The sequence below is a fragment of the Schistocerca cancellata genome, chromosome 4, assembly GCF_023864275.1.
Source record: "Schistocerca cancellata isolate TAMUIC-IGC-003103 chromosome 4, iqSchCanc2.1, whole genome shotgun sequence".
Lineage (NCBI taxonomy): Eukaryota > Metazoa > Arthropoda > Insecta > Orthoptera > Acrididae > Schistocerca > Schistocerca cancellata.
The window spans coordinates 236440580-236464039 of NC_064629.1; the positions used below are offsets into that span (position 1 = coordinate 236440580).

General features: G+C 44.4%; 1 protein-coding gene across 1 annotated transcript in view; it reads right to left on the reverse strand.

Annotated features, from left to right (window-relative positions):
* The window catches only part of LOC126183290 (transketolase), a 179528-nt gene that overhangs the window by 142651 nt on the left and 13417 nt on the right, over nt 1-23460 (reverse strand). The gene's annotated exons all lie outside the window — the stretch shown is intronic.

Consider the following 23460-nt stretch of genomic DNA (forward strand, 5'->3'; position numbering starts at 1 on the left):
ATCACTGACTTCGTGAAACAGACCTATCTTGCGTATTTTACGAGGGCAGTTCAATAAGTAATGCAACACATTTTTTTCTTCTGAAACAGGGGTTGCTTTATTCAGCATTGAAATACACCAGGTTATTCCCCAATCTTTTAGCTACACAACACTATTTTTCAACGTAATCTCCATTCAATGCTACGGCCTTACGCCACCTTGAAATGAGGGCCTGTATGCCTGCACGGTACCATTCCACTGGTCGATGTCGGAGCCAACGTCGTACTGCATCAATAACTTCTTCATCATCCGCGTAGTGCCTCCCACGGATTGCGTCCTTCATTGGGCCAAACATATGGAAATCCGATGGTGCGAGATCGGGGCTGTAGGGTGCATGAGGAAGAACAGTCCACTGAAGTTTTGTGAGCTCCTCTCGGGTGCGAAGACTTGCGTGAGGTCTTGCGTTGTCATGAAGAAGGAGAAGTTCGTTCAGATTTTTGTGCCTACGAACACGCTGAAGTCGTTTCTTCAATTTCTGAAGAGTAGCACAATACACTTCAGAGTTGATGGTTTGACCATGGGGAAGGACATCGAACAGAATAACCCCTTCAGCGTCCCAGAAGACTGTAACCATGAATTTACCGGCTGAGGGTATGGCTTTAAACTTTTTCTTGGTAGGGGAGTGGGTGTGGCGCCACTCCATTGATTGCCGTTTTGTTTCAGGTTCGAAGTGATGAACCCATGTTTCATCGCCTGTAACAATCTTTGACAAGAAATTGTCACCCTCAGCCACATGACGAGCAAGCAATTCCGCACAGATGGTTCTCCTTTGCTCTTTATGGATTTCGGTTAGACAACGAGGGACCCAGCGGGAACAAACCTTTGAATATCCCAACTGGTGAACAATTGTGACAGCACTACCAACAGAGATGTCAAGTTGAGCACTGAGTTGTTTGATGGTGATCCGTCGATCATCTCGAACGAGTGTGTTCGCACGCTCCGCCATTGCAGGAGTCACAGCTGTGCACGGCCGGCCCGCACGCGGGAGATCAGACAGTTTGCTTGACCTTGCGGCGATGATGACACACGCTTTGCCCAACGACTCACCGTGCTTTTGTCCACTGCCAGATCACCGTAGACATTCTGCAAGCGCCTATGAATATCTGAGATGCCCTGGTTTTCCGCCAAAAGAAACTCGATCACTGCCCGTTGTTTGCAACGCACATCCGTTACAGACGCCATTTTAACAGCTCCGTACACCGCTGCCACCGGTCGGAAGTCAATGAAACTATACGAGACGAAGCGGGAATGTTTGAAAATATTCCACAAGAAATTTCCAGTTTTTTCAACCAAAATTGGCCGAGAAAAAAAATGTGTTGCATTACTTATTGAACTGCCCTCGTAGAATTAAACTGGGATACCAAGATAAACATCGGGCTTCTCAAAGTTTGCAAAATGTTCAAATGTGTGTGAAATCTTATGGGACTTAACTGCTAAGGTCATCAGTCCCTAAGCTTACACACTACTTAATCTAAATTATCCTAAGGACAAACACACACACCCATGCCCGAGGGAGGACTCGAACCTCCGCCGGGACCAGCCGCACAGCCCATGACTGCAGCGCCTTAGACTGCAAAGTTTGCAGACTGTGCAGAGTCTATACGACTGTTGACTAATGGTAAACAAAGGGGTTTAATCTTCTGAGTGCCAATGGTGTGGCGAGAGCCAAAGAACCACCATAATGATTGTTATTTTTGCATTGTCAATGTAAAAGGTTTCAATCGCTACAAGAAGCGTAAGTGGGAATATCCCCATTTAGAATCAGCAAGGCGACCTGTGCCCCATAGTAATGACTTTCCTGTACCAGTGTTCACCACACTCCCAAAACTACTTCCTTCAGGCACAGGTTGAAAATACTGCTTCAGTTGTAAAATACTTTATTTTCACACGACCGGTTTCGGACTGTTATAAGCCCATCCTCAGGTGTCGTAGCTGTGTTGTGTTTCCCAAGCGCCGCGTGTACCAGGCGCGGTGTGTTGCCTATGAGCGCAGAACAGGGATCCTTCACACGATGATGATGATTTTCAGGACTTGAACACTAGTAGTAGTGAATCTGAATACGAAGGAAGTTCCACAAGACATCAGCACTTCAGTCAGGAAGAGCTTAACGATTTGATAAGAGACCTCGGTCTTTCTAAACAGTCTTCTGAACTCCTGGCACCTAGACTAAATAAGAAGAATTGTCTACAACCAGGAACTAAAATCACAGTTTACCGCATAAGAGAAGAAGATCTACTTCCATACTTCAGTCAAGATGATGCACTTGTTTACTGCAATGACATCCCTGGTTTACTACTAAAAGTGGGATTACCAAAATATCAACCTCAAGACTGCAGGCTTTTTGTCGACTGCTCAACCAGAAGCCTAATACGTGCGTTGCTGCATAATTGGCCACTCGACGAAACTTCATGAGGAATAAGAAAATATCCAGATGACTCTCCAAAAACTTCGTTATTGTCAACATCCATGGCCTATGTGTTGATTTGAAAATAGTTAACTTTTTGCTTGGACAGCAAAGTGGATACACAAAATTCCCTTGCTGTATTTGCATGCGGCACAGCAGAACAAAGCATAATCACTGGGAAAAAGTTTCATGGCCATCAAGAGATAGATTTACTGTAGGAGCAGCTAATATTCTAAGAGAACCATTAATTGACGGGGACAAAATCATTCTTCCACCACTTCATATAAAGCTTGATCTAATGAAGTAATTTGGGAAAGCAATGTACAAAAATAGTGACTGTTTCAAAAATATATTTTAATCATTCCCTGGACTCAGTAATGAAAAATTAAAATCTGGTATATTTGATGGTCCTCAAATTCGGAAGCTTATATATAATTTGGAGTTCATTAAAGTTATGAATTGCGCTGAAACGTCTGCCTGGAGCAGTTTTGTCCCTGTTATCAAGAATTTCTTGGGAAACCACAAAGTATATAATTATGAGGAACTGGTGCAAAACATGCTCAGAACCTTCAAAAGCTTGGGGCTAATATGAGCATTAAGATTCATTACCTCCACAGTCATCTTGATAGATATCCGAACAATTTTGGTGACTACAGCGAGGATCAAGGTGAAAGATTCCATCACGATGATCAGGTGATGGAAGGCAGACGGGACAAGCACATGATGGCAGGCTACTGTCAGAATCTTCAGCGTGACTGTCCTGACGATCAACACAAGAGAAAATCACACAGGCGGAGTTTTTCCATATGCTAATATTGTAATGTTCTTAAGAGACTGTTTTTCCCTTTCTTCTTCTATTACATGCTGAATCAACAATGAAACAGCATTTTTGTGATCCTTTTCATATGTTTTTCTCATTTTCATTTGACTGTCTATACAAAGTATCTCAATTAATGTTTTGAATTTTTGTTTGTTTATCTACATGTTGTACGTTACCACAATAAATAGAGCCAATCTTGCAATACGAGTGATATATTCGAATTCGGCGCCATAAAGTTACCCTAAATTCAATTAATTGGCAACAAAATCACTGTTGACCAGTGTTGTTAGGTCCCACAGAGCAGCCAACTGAGTGATTGTGGATTACCATAATTCACCTGCTGTTTTGAACAGTCGCAATTCTTGTTTAAGATATGCTGATTTAGCGGGCAATAGGGTGGCTGAGTGTTCGCGAAACAAGGAATGTATACGTGCAGCTCTGGGTGAACATAGATGCTATCATCTTGGATGAAGGGAGTGTCTACGTAGTAGTCATCGTGAAGATGAATAGGCAACGTTTCGTCAGAGAGAATATTGAAATAAACAGCCCGATAGACACTACTGGCCATTAAAATTGCTACACCAAGAAGAAATGCAGGTGATAAACGGGTATTCATTGGACAAATATATTGTATTAGAACTGACATGTGATTACATTTTCACGCAATTTGGGTGCATAGATCCTGAGAAATCAGTACCCAGAACAACCACCTCTGGCTGTAATAAAGGCCTTGATACGCCTGGGCGTTGAGTCAAACAGAGCTTGGATGGCGTGTACAGGTACAGCTGCCCATGCAGCTTCAACACGATACCACAGTTCATCAAGAGTAGTGACTGGCGTATTGTGACGAGCCAGTTGCTCGGCCACCATTGACCAGACGTTTCCAATTGGTGAGAGATCTGGAGAATGTGCTGGCCAGGGCAGCAGTCGAACATTTTCTGTATCCAGAAAGGCCACTACAGGACCTGCAACATGCGGTGTTGCATTATCCTGCTGAAATGTAGGTTTTCGCAGGGATCGAATGAAGGATAGAGCCACGGGTCGTAACACATCTGAAATGTAACGTCCACTGTTCAAAGTGCCGTCAATGCGAACAAGAGGTGACCGAGACGTGTAGCCAATGGCACCCCAAACCATCACGCCGGGTGATACGCCAGTCTGGCGATGACGAATACACGTTTCCAATGTGCATTCACCGCGATGTCGCCAAACACGGATGCGACCATCATGATGCTGTAAATCGGTTCTAGGCGCTGCAGTCTGGAACCGCGAGGCCGCTACGGTCGCAGGTTCGAATCCTGCCTCGGGCATAGATGTGTGTGATGTCCTTAGGTTACTTAGGTTTAACTAGTTCTAAGTTCTAGGGGACTGATGACCTCAGAAGTTAAGTCCCATAGTGCTCAGAGCCATTTGAACCACGATGCTGTAAACAGAACCTGGATTCATACGAAAATTGACGTTTTGCCATTCGTGCACAGGTTCGTCGTTGAGTACACCATCGCAGGCGTTCCTGTCTGTGCTGTAGTGTCAAGCGTAACCGCAGCCATGGCCTCCGAGGTGATAGTCCATGCTGCTGCAAACGTCGTCGAACTGTTCGTGCAGATGGTTGTTGTCTTGCAAACGTCCCCATCTGTTGACTCAGGGATCGAGACGTGGCTGCACGAGCCGTTACAGCCATGCGGATAAGATAGATGCCTGTCATCTCGATTGCTAGTGATACGAGGCCGTTGGGATCCAGCACGGCGTTCCGTATTACCCTCCTGAACCCACTGATTCCATATTCTGCTGACAGTCATCGGACCTCGACCAACGCTAGCAGCAATGAGCAATGTCGCGATACGATAAACCGCAATCGCGATAGGCTGCAATCCGACCTTTATCAAAGTCGGAAACGTGATGGTACGCATTTCTCCTCCTTACACGAGGAATCACAACAACGTTTCACCAGGCAACGCCGGTCAACTGCTGTTTGTGTATCAGAAATCGGTTGAAAACTTTCCTCATGTCAGCAGGTGTTGTAGGTGTCGCCACCGGCGCCAACGTTGTGTGAATGCTCTGAAAAGCTAATCATTTGCATATCACAGCATCTTCTTCCTGTTGGTTAAATTTAGCGTCTGTAGTACGTCATCTTTGTGGTGGTGTAGTAATTTTAATGGCCAGTAGTGTACATTCACAGTAGCCTGACTGAGTGTCCTCAAGTTATGGTTTGAAAAACACACGCACATCATCACAGGAGTACATCCAGCCTGAACTCTTTTCTCCAGGCACAACATTTTTGTGTTGTTTAGCCAAACGAGACGTGCAGCTTTATGTGCCGCTGGTCTTCCGCAAGGTACCCGAGGTCAAGCGTCCTTTGCATGCAGTGCCATTTGCACTGTTCGCTCGGTTACTAGTTGACACCCGCATTCTCTTACAGCAGTTAATTTCTCCCGGGTTTGAAACCGATTGTCACTGACAAGATGCGACTCTCGTCTCCAGTCCTGGTCTGTTTACGACCGCTGTTGCTACACTTTATTACGTGCCTGCGAGTGGTACACCATTCTTCGTAGACACGTTGGGCACCTGCGCGTTGATACACCGACAAAGCAGTCAATTTTATTCAAGATGTTGTCATCGGTAGGTCGAAATACAACTGTCTGTACATCAACAAGCCCATTTGATGCAGTGTCGGGCACATTCGGCCTGGAATCTCACTCAATGGAGTAGAATTGCCTCCAGTGATGAGTCCCGCTTCGCAATGAGCCCCGATGTCCAGCGAAGACGTGTCTGGAGACGCTCTGGACAGCGTGTGATACCAATCTGACTGTCGCCCGCCTTAAGGTCCGACAACCAGGAGTGATGGTGTGGGGTGCAGTTATATTTCATTGCAGGACTCCTTTGCTTGTCATCCTCTGCGGGACCCTTAGCTACATGACAGCGATATGTCGACGATTTTCTTCGACCCGTTGTGTCGCCCTTCGTGACAAGCCATCCTGAGCTTACAGTTCTGCAAGGTAATGTCCGCCCACATACCACGAGAGTTTCTACTGATTGTCGTCGTGCTAGCCAAACCCTCCCAAGGTCGCCAGATATCTCTCCAATCGCCGCGCGGGATTAGCCGAGCGGTCTTGGGCACGGCTGTCATGGATTGTGCGGCTGGTCCCGGCGGAGGTTCGAGTCCTCCTTCGGGCATGGATGTGTGTGTTTGTCCTTAGGATAATTTAGGTTAAGTGGTGTGTAAGCTTAGGGACTGATGACCTTAGCAGTTGAGTCCCATAAGATTTCACACACATTTGAACTTTTTTTTTCTCTCCAATCGGGAGCATTACGGGCCCTAGGGAGGGATTCTGACGATAACCCTCAGGAGGACATCCAAGAACTCTATCAGTCAATGCCTAACTGAATAACTGCTTGCATATGGGCAAGAGGTGGACCAACACATTACTGACTTGCTCAGTTTGTGGAGCTGTTTCTCTTGAACAAATCATCAAATTTTTCTGCAATTATAATGATTTGTTTGAGTGTACAAGTACATCACATCTACCGATTTCCGTCCCGTTCTAATAATCCCTTCGCGGTTCGTCGTTCCCCCCCCCCCCCCCCCCTTAAGATTGTACATCATCAGTGGAGGGTCACATGACCGCCTGCTGCGAGCTTCAGGCCATCTACAGAGCTCCAAAGCGACCATTGTGCCCTTTAAAGGAGGTGACTTAATATTTACACCTGTGAGCTTCCGCACTCCGTAAGTACTCTACAGTGCGTGGCAGTGGGTACTATAAGCGATAACCTATCGTATTCCATTTGTGTGAGGAGTTAGAAAAAACTGACTGACCCTACCGCCTGACGAAAACAGTGAAACACCGATAAGACACGGTCGGCGATCAGTGTAACTTCGTAAAAAAAATTCTCTGTGACAGGTAGAACGCCCAACAAAAGCGCATTAGCATTGCTCGTGTTTAGTGGTGCTACAGAAGAATGCTGAAGGTTTAGTGGTGCTACAGAAGAATGCTGAAGGTCAGATGGGTAGATCACATAACTAATGAGAAGAGAAATTTGTGGCACAACTTGACTAGAAGAGGGGATCGGTTGGTAGGACATATTCTGAGGCATCAAGGGATCACCAATTTAGTACTGGAGGGCAGCTCAGAGGATAAAAATCGTAGAGGGAGACCAAGAGATGAATACACTAAACAGATTCAGAAGGATGTAGGTTGCAGTAGTACTGGGAAACGAAGAAGCTTGCACAGGACAGAGTAGCATGGAGAGCTGCATCAAACAAGACCACAACAACAACAGTGTTGTTACCAGGCATAGTACGGTTCATAAAGGGCGTGGAGAACGGCAGATGATGAGTGATCACTGTGAAGGACACGGAGATGCCGTGTACTCGCATGAGACAGCATTATCAGCACCTGATAGACTTTGAAAGTTGCCTCACTGTGTTCCTGGCTGGTCGAATCGTGCAATATCCAGATTTGTGGGTCATTTGGATGTGACAGTGGCCTGATGCTGGACAGCATGGGCTAGACATACTGGCCAAGGTTCCGGTCGAGAACGTCTGACAACCACAAGGGAAAATTACCGTATTGTGCACTAAGCACATTTTAACCCAAACATATCGCCCCTGCCATCAGAGAACAATTACACAAACGGCTGTGTTTGGAGTGGTGCCGTGACTGAGCAGCATATGCTGCTGATGCATTGTGACGCATTGTTTTCACTGACGAATCGCGATGCTGCACTACTCTGGATGACTATGGTCGACGAGTATCGCGACGACCTGGGGAGAGGTCCCATTCTTCCAATGTTTTGGACAGACACAATGCTGATACGCTTGGCGTCTTGGTGTTGGGAGCCACATGGTGCGACTTCAGGTCACGGCTATTAGTGATTGAGGGAACTCTGATGTCACAACGCTGTCGCAGACATGCTGTGTCCTCATGCATTACTTCTCATGCTACACTATCGTCGTACCATTTTTCAACAGGACAATGCTCGTCCATTCATTGCATGTGTCTGCAATGTCTGCGTCATGTTGAGATACTCCCGTGGCCAGTGCGATCCCCAGATCTGTCTCCGATAGCACATGAGTGGGACCAGCTCAGACTGTAACTCCGTCCCAGTGCCAGTGTCCAGAATATTAAGGATTAGGTACAACAGTTTTCGGCCAGTTTACCTCAGGAGAGGATACAATGGCAATAGGACACCCTTCTCAAGAGAGTCAGTGCATGCATCCACGCCAGAGAAGGCGTAATGACATACTGGTAAGTGGGCTCATTCCGCAAGTTTTCTATAAATTTGACATAATATTGTTATCACTGAAATAGCATCACATACCATCTCAACACGCTTCCTCCTTCCCTTCTGGATGCTCAAGTATTTTTGTCAGGGAGTGCGTATGCAGAACGAGTAAATGTGTCGAATTTTCTTATGTACAAAAGTAAATTTAACATTTGTTGGTAACAAATTATGACAACGACTTTGTTTCTTTTTTAAATTAAACTGTTTACTGTGATCTGTGCCGCTGAAAAGAGTCTGTAAAGAGGATATCAACGATACAGACTGAAGTGACAGAAGTCATGGTATAGCGATATGCACATATACAGATGGCTGCAGCATCGCGTACGCAAGGTATAAAAGGGAAGTACAGTGTACTCAGGTGATTCACATGAAAAGGTTTTCGACGTGATTATGTCCGCACGACGGGAATCAAAAGACTCTGAACGCAGAATGGTAGTTGGAGCTAAGAGTATGGAACAGTCCATTTCGGAAATTGTTAGGGAACTCAATATTCCGAGATACACAGACTCCGGAGTGTGACGAGAATACAAAATCTGAGGCATTATCTCTCACCACGAACAATGCAGTGCCCGGCGGCCTTCACTTAACGATCGAGAGCAGTGGCGTTTGCGCAGAGTTGTAAGTGCCAACAACAAGCGACACTGCATGAAATAACCGCAGAAATCAATGCAGGACGTATGATGTACTAGCGCAGCGGCATCTGGCGTTAATGGGCTAAGGCAGCAGACGGCCGACGCGAATACCTTCGCTAACAGCACGACATCGCCTGCAGCGACGACTGGAAAACCGTGGCCTGGTCAGATCAGTCCAGATTACAGTTGGTAAGAGCAGATAGTAGGGTTCGAATGTGGTGCAGTCCCAGTCATGCCATAGACAGAGGTTGTCCAAAAGACAGCCGGCCACTGTGGCCGAGCGGTTCTAGGCGCTTCAGTCGGGAACCGCGCTGCTGCTTCGGTCGCAGGTTCGAATCCTGCCTCGGGCATGGATATGTGTGATGTCCTTAGGTTAGTTAGGTTTAAGTAGTTCTAAGTCTAGGGGACTGATGACCTCAGATGTGGGTTGTGTTTACATGGAATGGACTGGGTCATTGACTGTAAATGATTACGTTTGGCTCCATGGAGACGATTTGCAGCCACTCATGGGCTTCATGTTCCCAAGCAATAACAGATATTTTTCTTTATTTTATTTTATTTTTTTCGATGACAATGCGCCATGTCATCAGGCCACAATTGTTAGCGATTAGTCTGAAGAACATTCTGGACAGTTTGAGCGAATGGTTTGGCCACGGAAATCCCCCGACACGAATCCCATCGAACATTTATGGGACATAATCGAGACTCAGTCCGCGCACAGAATCCTGCACTGCAGCACTTTCGCAACTATGGACAGCTATAGGGGCAGCAAGGTCCAGTATTTCTGCAAAGAACTTCCAACGACTTGTTGCATCCATGTCACGTCGAGTTGCTGCACTACGCCGGTCAAAAGATGGTCCGACACGATATTACGAGGTATTCCACGAATTTTGTCACTTCGGTGTGTAACGCGTAGAACTTCATCAAACAGTTATAACTGTGCTGCAGAAAACTGGCCCATGGCTAGGAAAAAAAGACCCACATATCAGTACAAAAACTTGGTCCCCGGTGACGTCACCCTCGAGCTCGGCGACCATTCAGACAGCAAGGTGTCGACATCTATGGGAAAAGAAACAACCGAAAACTCAGAAGTTCATGTGAGGTGTAATGTGGGCTAATGATAAAACATCGGAACCACATTTCACCACAATTTTGCCCAATGCTACCGTGAACGTGTCACACGATGTGAAGGCCGTCACATTTCCTCTTAGCCACATTTCACCGCTTCTTTTGACGCCTCTGCGCTGTAGGTCAAAAGCGCGTTGAAATCGCACTGTTTCTTTACGAACGACCGAGGAAAATATTTCAGACACACCGCAGCTCAGAATCGACACGAAAAGACTTCAGGAGGTGGCACAAAGGGCGTCATTGAAACCACCCATCCCCTTGGAGCGTTGATTCCCACAAATTTCGTGGTCGACAATTACAGTTCGCGGTGCGAAATGCAATAGGAGCACGTTTTAGACATCGTTCAACGGTGCTGAGATCCCCCAGACGATTCAACCCTTCTCTAAGGACATCGTAGGGCTGCAACACCGTTGGTTGTGATCTGACCCTTTTCTGCATCTACATGGATACTCTGCAAATCACATTTAAGTGCTTGACAGAGGGTTCATCGAATCACCTTCACAATTCTGTATTATTCCAATCTCGTATAGCGCGCCGAGAGAACGAACATCTATATCTTTTCGTACGAGCTCTGATTTCCCTTATTTTATCATGATCATCGTTTCTCCCTATGTAGGTCGGCATCAACAAAATATTTTCGCATTCGGAGGAGAAAGTTGGCGATTAGAATTTCGTAACAAGATTCTTCTACAACGAAAAACGCCATTGTTTCAATGACGTCCACATCCTGTATCATTTTGAGTTACACTCTCTCCCTTATTTCGCGATAATACAAAACGTGCTGCCCTTCTTTGAAATTTTTCGATATACACCATCAATCCTATCTGGTAACATTTTCTGTGTGTTCCTTCCAATTTAAGTTGTTCGTAATTGTAATTCCTAGGCATTTAGTTGAATTTACAGCCTTTAGATTTGACTGATATCTCGTGTAACGGAAGTTTAACGGATTCCTTTTAGCATTCATGTGGATGACCTCACACTTTTCGTTATTTAGGATCAATTGCCATTTTTAGCACCATACAGATATCTTTTCTAAATCGTTTTGCAATTAGTTTTGATCGTCCGATGACTTTACTAGTCGATAAACGACAGAGTCATCTGCAAACAACCTAAAACGGCTGCTCAGGTTGTCTCCCAAATAGTTTATATAAATAAGGAACAGGAGAGGACCTATAACACTACTTTGGGGAACGCCAGAAATGATTCCTCTTTTACTCGATGACTTTCGGTCAATTACTACGAACTGTGACCTCTCTAACAGGAAATCACGAATCCAGTCATATAACTGATACGATATTCCATAAGCACGCAATTTCAGAATAAGCCGCTTGTGTGGCACAGTGTCAAAAGCCTTCCGGAAATCCAGATATACGGAATCAATTTGAAATCCCTTGTCAATAGCACTCAACACTTCGTGCGATAAAGAGCTAGTTGTGTTTCACAAGAACGATGTTTCCTAAATCCGTGTAGACTGTGTGTCAGTAGACCGTTTTCTTCGCGGTAATTCATAATGTTCGAATACAATACATGTTCCAAAATCCTGCTGCATATCGACGTTAATGATATGTGGCTGTAACTTAGTGAGTTACTCCTACTACCTTTCTTGAATATTGGTGTGACCTGTGCAACTTTCCATCCTTTGGGTACGGATCTTTCGTCGAGCGAACGGTTGTATATGATCGTTAAGTATTGCATCAGCGTACTCTGAAAGGAACCTAATTGGTACTGACTCTGGACCAGAAGACTTGCTTTTATTAAGTGATTTAAGCTGCTTCAGTACTCCGATGATATCTGCTTCTACGTTATTCATGTTGGCAGCTGTTCTTAATTCGAATTCTGGAATGTTTACTTCGTCTTCTTTTGTGAAGGCGTTTCGGAAGGCTGTGTTTATTATCTCTGCTTAGGCAGCACTGTCGTATCTCCATTGCTATCGCGCAGAGAAGGCATTGATTGTGTCTTGCCGCTAGCATACTTCACATACAACCTGAATATCTTTGGGTTTTCTGCCGCGTTTCGAGACAAAGTTTCGTTGTGGAAACTGTTCTAAGCATGTCGCATTAGAGAATAGCGCGACCGCAGATTTTGCTCTGGTACACAGGCTAGAACCATTACGGGCTATCCAAAACCATTCGACAAAATCTGAACCTAATCCGGAGCAGCAAAGGATGTTTATCCTCCTGTGGTGTGATCACAGGGAGGTGCAACACTGCCACAGGAGTGAATACAACGGAAAGGGTCCCTCTAAACAGCACCAGGTCGGCAGCACCTTAGTGTCGCCTGCACACGTTTGTTGGGCCCTTTAAAAATGTGCCTGTACAGAAACTTCGCCGCCTGTTCAGCTGAGTGGTGTTGTGCTCCTGTTATAGCGCCTGAGGCCAGGCAACACCTTTGACAGCCCTTACGTTCTGCATACCTTCGAGCAGGTGCTACAGCAGCGGCAGCAGAGCACCACTCAGCTGAATGGACGTCGAAGTTTCGGTACAGGTACATTTTTAATGTGCTCAACAACGGTGTGCAGGTGACACCTACGTGTTGCCAAACTGGGGGCTTTTACTCTAATAGCCCCATTCCGTGTTATTCACACATGTGTCAATGTTGCACCTCCCCGCGATCACGCCGTAGGATGGCCCGAAACATTGGAACAGCAAAAAAAACCTTTGCTGCTTCGGATTAGGTATAAATTTCGTCTAATGATTTTGAACAGTCCCTGGTGGTTCTACCCTGTAAACCAGAGAAAAAAAAATATCGTCGCGCTATACTACTCCAGAGGGTCAGATCATGATAAATGGGGTTCTAGTCGCCCAAGACGTCCTTGGAGGAAGGTTGAATCGTCCGTAGGATGTCAGCAGTGTTGAACGTTGCCAAGAACGTCGTCCTGTTGCGCACTGCACTGCAAACTGTCGTTTACGACCACGAAATGTGTGGAAATCAACGCCCCAAGGGAAGAGATGGTTTTATTGACGCCCCTTATGTCACCTCATAAGGACTTTTCATGTCGGTTCTGAACGCCAGTGTGTCTGAAATGTTTTCCTCGGCCATCTATAAGAAAACCGCGTGATTTCAATGGTGGGCGCAGAGATGTCAAAAGAAAGGGTGAAATCTGGGTGAGAGGAAATGTGATGACCTTCCCATTGTATGACATGTTCACAGCCGCATTGGGCAGAATTATGGTGAAATTTGGTGCCAATGTGACATCATTAACTCACCTTACGCCTCACGGGAACTTCTGAGAGTGGCTGGTTTTTCGCATCTGTCGACAACTTGTTGTTTGAAACATCGCATAGACCGAGGGTGACGTCGCAGGGGGCCGTGCACCTTTAAAGAAGAAGATTGTTGGGACCATTGAGACAAATTTCAAACTTCTGCGTCGCAATGGGAGACAATTACCGAGGTTTCAAAAAAGTGACCCTTTATTGTATTGTGCAGTGTAGATGACTAGCGGTCGGTCCTTCTTGGGACCCATTTATTTTTACTCTTTCACTGCTCCTTTTTTTTACGTAACTAAACAATTCAGGACGGGTTTAAAAAAAAGTCAAAATAGAAAACTAGTAGTGCTGTACCCTGTAACAAGAGTGTGTCCAGGATCTGCGGTAGGGGCGAGGGTGGACTCATATTTGTTTTGCGGTGAATAGCGAAATATGATCTTTTACAACAAATAGTTCTGGGTAGACTTGCCATTTTCTCTACGGCGGGAAGAGGTGAGGGGGAGTTCTCGCTGCTGAGTATCCCAGATCCCTATACCCAGTTTATAATATTGGATAAAAATGATGAAAAAGATGTTTTTAATGAAAGCTTATAAACATGTTTCTAATTAAAGCTCTTTCTATCGGGACAGTACTCCATTTCAATAAAAGCAAGTATACAGCGTGTCCGATTAATCTGCATCACACTAAATAACTGTGTGTCCAGATGCAAATTACAAGATGTTTCAAGCAAATGTTCTTTAGCCGTCAGGGGGACATCAATCAGCATTATTGCCTTCGTTGTAGCTTTGTTTTTTACAAAGATAGGAACAGCGGTATGACTTTTTTAAATGGCACCCTGTATTTTTTATTCGGTAATTAATTTCCTCTCTTAAAGACCTATTCAAAAATGTATCACAGTGTACCATTCACTGAAACACAACGCTATGAATTACATAACACAACATTGACTTTGAGCCCAGGATCACAAACTCGCCCACTTGCTGGAGTTGTCAGAAAACAAATGAAAACCAAGTAAAAACATAACACAAAATTGACTTTGACTTTCCTGTACCGTTGTCCAGGAGTAGAACATTCAAAGGTGCTCAAAGTGGTGACCCTGGATACCGATACACTGGTGCACTCGTTGAATGAAAGAATCATTTACTGCTTCCAGTGTTGCCTGCTGAAGAGAATTACAAGCAAGCACGATACGTTCCTGCATGTCCTCTGGAGTTGTTGGAATATCGCGATAGACATCGTCTTTAATACATCCCCAAAGAAAAAGAGTCCAGAGGATTTAAATCAGGAGACCTAGCAGGCCAAGTAACTGTTCCTCCTCGACCAATCCATCTGGCAGAATACCTTCGGTTCAGAGCACGACGTGCACGTAAGGCATTATGTGCTGGGCATCCATCGTGCTGACACCACATAAGCATTCTGGTTCTTGGCGGCACTTCATCCACAAGAGGAGGAACAATTCGTCTCAGGAAGTTGGCATACGCTGTGCCGTTTAGACTACCATTGATGAAATAAGGGCCAATAATTGTAGTACCAAGCATTCCACACCAGACGTTAACTCTCCATTGACGCTGATGTTCCACCTATCTAAGCCATCGTGGGTTGTCGCTGGACAAATAATGCATGTTCCTTGTATTTACCTGTCCTTTCATGGACCTTGCCGCTGGTGGGGAGGCTTGCGTGCCTCAGCGATACAGATAGCCGTACCGTAGGTGCAACCACAACGGAGGGGTATCTGTTGAGAGGCCAGACAAACATGTGGTTCCTGAAGAGGGGCAGCAGCCTTTTCAGTAGTTGCAGGGGCAACAGTCTGGATGATTGACTGATCTGGCCGTGTAACATTAACCAAAACGGCCTTGCTGTGCTGGTACTGCGAACGGCTGAAAGCAAGGGGAAACTACAGCCGTAATTTTTCCCGAGGACATGCAGCTCTACTGTATGATTAAATGATGATGGCGTCCTCTTGGGTAAAATATTCCGGAGGTAAAATAGTCCCTCATTCGGATCTCCGGGCGGGGACTACTCAGGAGGACGTCGTTATCAGGAGAAAGAAAACTGGCGTTCTACGGATCGGAGCGTGGAATGTCAGATCCCTTAATCGGGCAGGTAGGTTAGAAAATTTAAAGAGGGAGATGGATAGGTTAAAGTTAGATATAGTGGGAATTAGTGAAGTTCGGTGGCAGGAGGAACAAGACTTTTGGTCAGGTGATTACAGGGTTATAAATACAAAATCAAATAGGGGTAATGCAGGAGTAGGTTTAATAATGAATAAAAAAATAGGAGTGCGGGTTAGCTACTACAAACAGCATAGTGAACGCATTATTGTGGCCAAGATAGACACAAAGCCCATGCCTACTACAGTAGTACAAGTTTATATGCCAACTACCTCTGCAGATGATGAAGAAATAGATGAAATGTATGACGAGATAAAAGAAATTATTCAGGTAGTGAAAGGAGACGAAAATTTAATAGTCATGGGTGACTGGAATTCGTCAGTAGGAAAAGGGAGAGAAGGAAACATAGTAGGTGAATATGGATTGGGGGGAAGGAATGAAAGAGGAAGCCGCCTTGTAGAATTTTGCACAGAGCATAAATTAATCATAGCCAACACTTGGTTCAAGAATCATAAAAGAAGGTTGTATACCTGGAAGAATCCTGGAGATACTAGTAGGTATCAGATAGATTATATAATGGTAAGACAGAGATTTAGGAACCAGGTTTTAAATTGTAAGACATTTCCTGGGGCAGATGTGGATTCTGACCACAATCTATTGGTTATGAACTGCAGATTGAAACTGAAGAAACTGCAAAAAGGTGGGAATTTAAGGAGATGGGACCTGGATAAACTGAAAGAACCAGAGGTTGTAGAGAGTTTCAGGGAGAGCATAAGGGAACAATTGACAGGAATGGGGGAAAGAAATACAGTAGAAGAAGAATGGGTAGCTCTGAGGGATGAAGTAGTGAAGGCAGCAGAGGATCAAGTAGGTAAAAAGACGAGGGCTAATAGAAATCCTTGGGTAACAGAAGAAATATTGAATTTAATTGATGAAAGGAGAAAATACAAAAATGCAGTAAATGAAGCAGGCAAAAAGGAATACAGACGTCTCAAAAATGATATTGACAGGAAGTGCAAAATGGCTAAGCAGGGATGGCTAGAGGACAAATGTAAGGATGTAGAGGCTTGTCTCACTAGGGGTAAGATAGATACTGCCTACAGGAAAATTAAAGAGACCTTTGGAGAGAAGAGAACCACTTGTATGAATATCAAGAGCTCAGATGGCAACCCAATTCTAAGCAAAGAAGGGAAGGCAGAAAGGTGGAAGGAGTATATAGAGGGTTTATACAAGGGCGATGTACTTGAGGACAATTTTATGGAAATGGAAGAGGATGTAGATGAAGACGAAATGGGAGATAAGATACTGCGTGAAGAGTTTGACAGAGCACTGAAAGACCTGAGTCGAAACAAGGCCCCGGGAGTAGACAACATTCCATTTGAACTACTGATGGCCTCGGGAGAGCCAGTCATGACAAAACTCTACCATCTGGTGAGCACGATGTATGAGACAGGCGAAATACCCTCAGACTTCAAGAAGAATATAATAATTCCAATCCCAAAGAAAGCAGGTGTTGACAGATGTGAAAATTACCGAACTATCAGTTTAATAAGTCACAGCTGCAAAATACTAACGCGAATTCTTTACAGACGAATGGAAAAACTGGTAGAAGCCGACCTCGGGGAAGATCAGTTTGGATTCCGTAGAAATGTTGGAACACGTGAGGCAACACTGACCTTACGACTTATCTTAGAAGAAAGATTAAGAAAAGGCAAACCTACGTTTCTAGCATTTGTAGACTTAGAGAAAGCTTTTGACAATGTTAACTGGAATACTCTCTTTCAAATTCTGAAGGTGGCAGGGGTAAAATACAGGGAGCGAAAGGCTATTTACAGTTTGTACAGAAACCAGATGGCAGTTATAAGAGTCGAGGGGCATGAAAGGGTAGCAGTGGTTGGGAAAGGAGTAAGACAGGGTTGTAGCCTATCCCCGATGTTATTCAATCTGTATATTGAGCAAGCAGTAAAGGAAACAAAAGAAAAATTCGGAGTAGGTATTAAAATTCATGGAGAAGAAGTAAAAACTTTGAGGTTCGCCGATGACATTGTAATTCTGTCAGAGACAGCAAAGGACTTGGAAGAGCAGTTGAACGGAATGGACAGTATCTTGAAAGGAGGATATAAGATGAACATCAACAAAAGCAAAACGAGGATAATGGAATGTAGTCAAATTAAGTCAGGTGATGCTGAGGGAATTAGATTAGGAAATGAGACACTTAAAGTAGTAAAGGAGTTTTGCTATTTAGGGAGTAAAATAACTGATGATGGTCGAAGTAGAGAGGATATAAAATGTAGACTGGCAATGGCAAAGAAAGCGTTTCTCAAGAAGAGGAATTTGTTAACATCGAGTATAGATTTAAATGTCAGGAAGTCGTTTCTGAAAGTATTTGTATGGAGTGTAGCCATGTATGGAAGTGAAACATGGACGATAACTAGTTTGGACAAGAAGAGAATAGAAGCTTTCGAAATGTGGTGCTACAGAAGAATGCTGAAGATAAGGTGGGTAGACCACGTAACTAATGAGGAGGTATTGAATAGGATTGAGGAGAAGAGAAGTTTGTGGCACAACTTAACTAGAAGAAGGGATCGGTTGGTAGGACATGTTTTGAGGCATCAAGGGATCACAAATTTAGCATTGGAGGGCAGTGTGGAGGGTAAAAATCGTAGAGGGAGACCAAGAGATGAATACACTAAGCAGATTCAGAAGGATGTAGGTTGCAGTAGATACTGGGAGATGAAGAAGCTTGCACAGGATAGAGTAGCATGGAGAGCTGCATCAAACCAGTCTCAGGACTGAAGACCACAACAACAACAACATTGTTTGAGAAGGAACATTCAACTGTACACAGTTCTGGAAATCATTCCCATGCAATTCTTGATGTATGTGTACACGGTAAGGGTGGAACCGGTGACGTGTAAGAATACGATGTACACTGGTGTCAGGAATGCCATTCTCGTTTTCAAACTGTCGTGCGCTGACATGTGGATTCATAGCAACGGAAGCGAGAACAGTAACTTCGGCAGCTTCATCTGTGCGAGTGCTACGACGATTGCGTTGTCGTAGATTGAAACTCCTCGTTTCCTGAAGCGTCGCAACAAGACAGGTTAACATCCGTCGGGAAGGTGGGTTCTTGTCAGGATATCGCTCTCTGTACAGTTCCGCTGCCTGCGTAGCATTTCGCCTACCTTCAACAACAACAACAACAACAACAATAAAAGAAACGCTATGTCGATGCAGTTTGTAGGAAGGACAGCCTTTACTGTATGCCTACTCTACACAACAGTATTGAAAATGATCGAGGGGTCTGCCGGCACGGTAGCTCAGCGTGTTCGGTCATAGTGTTAGCTGCCCTCTGCAATAAAAAAAAAAAAAAAACTGAGTTAATCGATCAACAGCGAATTTAAACGGTTGTCTTACGACGACCGCCCCGAGCAGATACATCGAACGAAAGCGAACAACATGAGATTTTAAAAAAAGGGGGGAGGGGGGGGGGGGTTCTAGGCGCTACAGTCTGGAACCGCGCGACCGCTACGGTCGCAGGTTCGAATCCAGCCTCGCGCATGGATGTGTGTGATGTCTTTAGGTTAGTTAGGTTTAAGTAGTTCTAAGTTCTAGTGGGCTGATGACCACAGTAGTTAAGTCCCATAGTGCTCAGAGCCATTTTTTGAGTATTGAAAATGGCTAAACTACTGTACTAAATATACCCGTACATAAGAAAACAGTATTGCAATTACTGTTCTGCTAACAGTAGCATTTCTGCCTTCTCTTCGTTGGCGTACATTCTACTCACACAACTCTTCAACTGACGATGGTTGACGAAATGACGGGTGTGCATTCTACTTATGTTTACATATTTCCTCTGCCAACGTCAGCACGTGGGTGTGTTCCATTTCCCCGAGTACCTGCACAAAGTGATGGTAGCGTCAACGTCAATATTGTGTTATGTAATTAATAACGTTGTGTTTCAGTGAAATTTGAAATAATTACAAGGGGCCCTTACGGACTGGACCTCATCGATTTCCTTCACATTTACAGGATTCGAAGTTCAGTGCCTAGACGTGAAATACTACATAAAAAAACCTCGTTGAAGTCACATTTTCAGATTAGAAGAGTTCCAATTTGTGTTAAGTACAAAATATTTCCAGCTCAACGTAGTCACCAGTACCGTATGACATGAAAACGCGAGTATTCAGAAAAAATTAAAATAAAAATGCGAAACACCAAACAAAACATAAAATATATTTTTGTTTCTACATACTGAACATTACTGCTGACGCATATAATTTTTGCATTTAACAATAAGGCATTTTACATGTCAGTATCAAACCTTTATTTATTTTCATATGACCGGTACAGTAAATGCGCTTGCAGTTGATTATGAATTAAGATACACTACAGGATTTTCACTGAAAACAATTTCAAATAATCTTTACATTCATTCAATTTTTTTAATTCATTCACCAGACATATAATTAGTAGGCGAATGAAAACAACGTTATTTCAAAATACGTTGGAAAATATTCGTGTAATAATCTTCTACCGACATGGGTAGGTAAATGACAAATAAAAATAAAAAGAAAAATTGGATTTCGAAACCGGGGCGGAGAAGTGTAAGGCCGGAACACTAGCCGCTGTGCCACTGCTTCGGCTGAACTATTTACTCGCTAAAAGGGGCATTCCGTACGTCGAAAACTTTGACCGTCGTTTTTTCGGGAACGGGAGAATATCTACGAATAAACCGAGACATGTTTTCCCTTATTTTGACCCCTCTTCCACTGAGCGAGGTTCCTGGGAAAATCGGCTATCGCATTCCTCGTTAGAGGAGGAACTAATACTAATGTTCCTCACTGAAACAATTTTGAAAAAGGCGTTTAGCATTTCGGCAATCTTTGTGTCGTCCTCCATTTCAATGCCTTTACGGTCACAGACTGTCTGTACAGACGGCTTCGATCCGTTTACTGATTTAACATAAGACCAAATTTTCTTAGAATTTTCTGTCAGGTCGATGGATAAAATTTTACTTTCGACTTCGTTGAACGCTTTATGCACGGCTCTCCTTACGTAAATTTTGCTTTCGTTCAGTTATTTTTCTGTTAGGCTTTGGCTACGTTCAAATTTACAGTGAAGCTCTACTTGCTTTCGTAACGGCTTTCTAAAACGACTGTCGAACCACGAGGGGTCTTTCCCAATCCCTCACGACTGTGCTCCGTAGATAACTGTCAAAGTCGTGTGGTGCAATAGGGGCCAAGGATGGTCCTTGTGTCTTTATAGGGGTTATTTTGACTTTTGCGTTGTTTAATGATGATAAATTTAGTTCAAATGTGTGTGAAAACTTATGGGACTTAACTGCTAAGGTCATCAGTTCCTCAGCTTACACAATACTTAACCGAAATTATCATAAGGACAGCCGGCCGGTGTGGCCGTGCGGTTCTAGGCGCTTCAGTCTGGAACCGCGTGACAGCTACGGTCGCAGGTTCGAATCCTGCCTCGGGCATGGATGTGTGTGATGTCCTTAGGTTAGTTAGATTTAAGTAGTTCTAAATTCTAGGGGACTGATGACCACAGATGTTAATTCCCATAGTGTTCAGAGCCATTTGAACCTAAGGACAAACACATACACCCATGCCCGAGGGAGGACTCGAACCTCCGCCGGGACCAGCCGCACAGTCCATGACTGCAGCGCCTGAGACCGCTCGGCTAATCTCGCGCGGCATAAATTTAGTCATGGGAATGGATGGCTCACCGTGGTTATTGCTCGCTGTGGAAGTAGTGAGAGAGTAGGTGGCCATTAAAGTTTTAATAACCGCGACGTCATTGCCTATCGTACTTTCAATGTTGATGAAGATTTTAGTAAGGACATTGGTACCTCTTATTATTGTTTTACGGTGCCTTTCGTACTGATGACTCGAGGACGTCGTAAGATGAACCTATTTATATGCGGTGTAAAGTATCCGGTAAATATTATCAGTGCTCGAGATGAAAATTTCACGTTGACCGCTTAGGTAATCTGAAATCTTAAAAATTATTCCATTCCATCTTGGTGTGGTAGCACAGTAACCTTCTATTGGAACTATTTAAAAAACAGTCGTTGGTTGCACAATGTACTTTATTAACACAAGAACGACGCTTTTCTCCCGGATAGGACATCATCATGTTATCTCATAGAGGCGACGACAGGCATAGCAGCCGCGCGCGTGCGACTTGACGAAAAACCGAGCCGCACAGCATCGCCCGGCGGGCCTCGGTGGGCCTGTACCGGCCGACAGTCAAGGCTACGGACCCCGGCGGGCCGCGAAGGCTCGGTGCATGCCTCTGAGGGCAACGTTCTTTACACGGGTGAGCCCCGATTTGGCCTGGAGAGTGATTCTCGACGGATTCACATCTGGAGGGAACGTGAAACACGATTTCGGGATCCAAACATCGTGGAAAGGGACCGATACCGAGGAGGATCTGTAATGGCGTGGGCAGGGACTACGTTGTTCACACTTACAGCTCTTCGTGAAACTGTACGGGTGACTCGACAAAGTTTAACTGCTATCAGGTATCGTGATGAGACTTTGGAACCTCACGTGCGGTTGTTGCGAGATGTGGGCCCAGTCTTTGTATCGATGGACGACAATGCTCGACCTCATCGAGTATGGGTGATTATGTTTTCTTCTGCTCGCTCCCCCGATTTGAATCCCATACAGCGTGTCTAGCATGCAATAGGGAGACGGGTTGAATCACGTCACCATCCACCAACCACTCTCCAAGACTTGAGAGCACCTCTGCAGAAGAGTGATGACATCATTCACACCATGCCCCGTCTTTGTCGGGCCTGTATTGCTGCCAGAGGAGCACATTAACCTGTTGTCGGAATGTGTGTGCATATCTACTTTACTATCATCTGTTTATACTGTTTTGTGGCAAAATAAACGCAACCTCGCAAAATTTCCGTTTGTTGCTTTAATTTTCGCAACCAGTGTAAATACATTTTTTTTTGTGTAATAATGTAATTTTGAAAGAGCTATCAACGGCTAGTGAAAAGAAAATTTGTGTTGGTATGCAACAACGTATGTGAAGAAATTTCAGATTAATGTCTACATCAACAGTGGGTGTTTTCACAAGCTGTCGACTTGTCCTCAGTAGCTTGTTTAATAAGACACTCTACTTCAGAATTTCGTCAAAATTGAAAGCTGCATAATCATGCTAGTAAGACGAAGTTAATATGCCCTGCCGTGTTTTGGTGCAAGAAGCATAAGTTAAGAATTGGAAATTGCAATTTGGGGTAAGGGCTTATGGGACCAAACCGCTGTGGTCATCGCACTACTTAATCTAACTTGAACTAGCTTACGCTAAGGACGACACACACACCCATGCCCCAGGGAGGAGTCGAACCTACGACAGGGGTAGCCGCGCGGACCGTGACAAGACGCCGGAGACCTCTCGGCTACCCCGCGCGGCTATAATTTAAGATGTCAGCAATAGAAATGTAGGCGTTCCCCCTAGAACTCTCCATTGACGCATCTCTGAAGAAAAAAAAAAAATAATAAAAAATAAAAAAAGGTTAACAAATTGGAGAAAGTTAATCTTCACTTCTGTTGCAATTTCGGCGAAATCCTGTAATCGTGTGTATTTTCAATAATGAACAGTTTGAATGAAAACTTTCAGTAATTCTTATTGATAAAATACAACAATGACTCACACAGATCGCTGAAGTGTAGAAAAAAAGTCCTTTGATAAATTTCAGTCTCAGCTCTTCATGATTAAAAACACAATGTGCTGCAGGATTCCTCCGAGATTGCAATAGATGTGGCTTTTAACCTGTTTTTTCCTCAGAGAGGCGTCATCAGTGGCGAGT